Source organism: Palaemon carinicauda, chromosome 1 (assembly GCF_036898095.1).
Source record: "Palaemon carinicauda isolate YSFRI2023 chromosome 1, ASM3689809v2, whole genome shotgun sequence".
Taxonomy (NCBI): Eukaryota; Metazoa; Arthropoda; class Malacostraca; order Decapoda; family Palaemonidae; genus Palaemon; species Palaemon carinicauda.
Window position 1 is genome coordinate 325,316,787 of NC_090725.1, and position 2,500 is coordinate 325,319,286.

General features: G+C 38.8%; 1 protein-coding gene across 1 annotated transcript in view; it reads right to left on the minus strand.

Annotated features, from left to right (window-relative positions):
- The window catches only part of LOC137645628 (uncharacterized), a 32,652-nt gene that overhangs the window by 1,022 nt on the left and 29,130 nt on the right, over positions 1 to 2,500 (minus strand). The gene's annotated exons all lie outside the window — the stretch shown is intronic.

Sequence of the window (2,500 nt, forward strand, 5' to 3'; positions counted from 1 at the left end):
CAACCCGGACGGATGTTTTGGTCCACCAAAAACACACTTAAACCAATGTTTTATATTTTTTCTTAGTAAAAACATCCAGAACATGACACTGAAAGGTGGAATGATCCTGAAGTATGCAGAGGCTGTTTGCAGCCCGTCTATTCCTGATGCCTGGAAGAGGGAAGGTATGGCCACCCGTGACTGGTATTACAGGTATATGTTCCGTCATCCAAGGCTTGCATTGAAGGCTCCGGAGGGCATGTCACTTTCGCGCGCGATGGCTTTCAACCGCGTAAACGTTGAAGTCTTCTTCAAGGCTTACGTGGAAGCTGTCGAGCGACACAGTTTCATGCCAGCCAGGATCTTCAACTTGGATGAGAGTGGCTTGTCCACTGTGATGAAGCCATGTAAGGTTGTTTGCGAGAGAGGTCGTCCTGTTGCTTCGCAGGTTGCTCGGGAGAGAGGCAATCATATGACTTTCGTGGGGATTGTTAATGCTGCAGGGCATGGTTTCCCTCCATTGTTTATCATCGCACGAAAGAAGATGAATGCTGATTTTCAGAGAGGGACCACTCCTGGAACCACAGTGCTCTTGCAGGCTAACGGTTGGATGGACCACGAGCGTTTCGTGCAGACACTCGAGCATCTCCATAAGGTGTCTTATTCTTCAGTGGAGAATAAGATACTGCTGATAATGGACAATGCCGAGTGTCACATGAGCATTCATGTGGTTGAGTATGCGATACAGCATGGCATCGTAATTGTCACGCTGCCACCTCATACTACAGCCAAACTCCAGCCATTAGATGTAAGTGTCTTTGGCCACGCGCGATCTTGATAGAGTATTCCTCGATCAAGTGTTCCTGCGCATCGGTGAAAACCTTTTTGACGTTCTGATGCTTAGGCACAAACGTCCTCCCATCGCTCTTCTTGATGGACCGAGTGAAAGCATCCTGAAAAAAATAAAACAAAGGTAAAGTGGGGAGCATAGGCCCGATAGGGTAGGCTAGCCTAAATGAAAAGTAGCCTAAAGTTCTTAGCCTACACATAGAATTTAAGAGGGCTTACATTTATTCAAGCTTACCCCAAGAGTCGAAACTTTAACTCCAAAAAGGTTGCACGCAGTGCGGATGCTACAACCAGTCTCTAGGCGGTGGTAAAATGCCTTCTCTAAGTTGGTCCTATCCGTGGTTAGGATGTTCCTTGGCTGGTAGTTGCGGGGCATGGCTGGGAGTCACGAAGGAACTGAAAGAGATAAATGGCATTAGAGACATAGGCTAGGCTAATGAATATTGTCTATAAGTTCATAATGAAAAAATCTTTTGACCTTTTCAAAAACCCATAATTTGTTAGTTTAGACAATCAATAACTTTATACGAGGTAATAAACAGTATCGATATTTGTTCCATGTTAAAATTCTATTGCCTGACCAATTAATAAATTTTAGAAAAATAAATATTCTCCGTGTTCTCAACCCTGACAAACCTGTCCGAGTCGAGAACACGGACCTTGCATTTTTTAATAATTTTTAAAAATTAAAAAACTGGCCTAGGTTAAATATTTCAATTTGGAAGACTAAACACTATTAGGGGGCACATATTAATTCTAAAAAAAATTAATTTGCGCAAAAAAAATAGCTCAAAACTGACTCTATGTTTGACTTTGGCAATCACCCATATTTAATTATTTTAAACCATCAATAATTTTATAAGAGTTGATATATAGTATTAATATTGGTTTTAGGTTAAAATGAGAGTGATTGACAGAGTCATTTAAAAAAAAAAATTTATTGCTTCTTATACCTCCGTGTTCTCGACCCGGACAAACCTGTCCGAGTCGAGAACACGGACCTTGCTTTTTAAAAAAAATATTAAAAATTGAAAAATTGGCCTAGGTTAAATATTTCAATTTGGAAGACTAAACACTATTGGGGGCACATATTAATTCTAAAAAAAATTAATTTGCACAAAAAAAATAGCTCAAAACTGACTCTCTGTTTGACTTTGGCAATCACCCATATTTAATTACTTTAAACCATTAATAATTTTATAAGAGTTAATATATAGTATTAATATTGGTGTTAGGTTAAAATGAGAGTGATTGACAGAGTCATTTAAAAAAAAAAAATTTATTGCTTCTTATACCTCCGTGTTCTCGACTCGGACAGCACGTGCACATTGTTCGAGTCGAGACCACGCACATAATTTTTTTAAAAATTCGTAAAAAATATAAACAATTGGCCTAGGTTAAATATTTCAATTTGGAAAAGTAAACACTAATGGGGGCACATATTAATGCTAAAAATAATTCACTTCCATCAATAAAACACTTCGAAAAATCACTCGATATCTAGCCGTGGCAAACACCCATTTCCAGCCTTTTCCATGGCTTCATCTCACATATGGTACATTATAGTTGTAAGAACTATGCAATCATTCACTTTTTAAGTGGTTTTTCCAGTACACTTAATTTGCATGAACCGTCAAAAATTGTCCGAGTCGAGAACACACCATAAAATTAT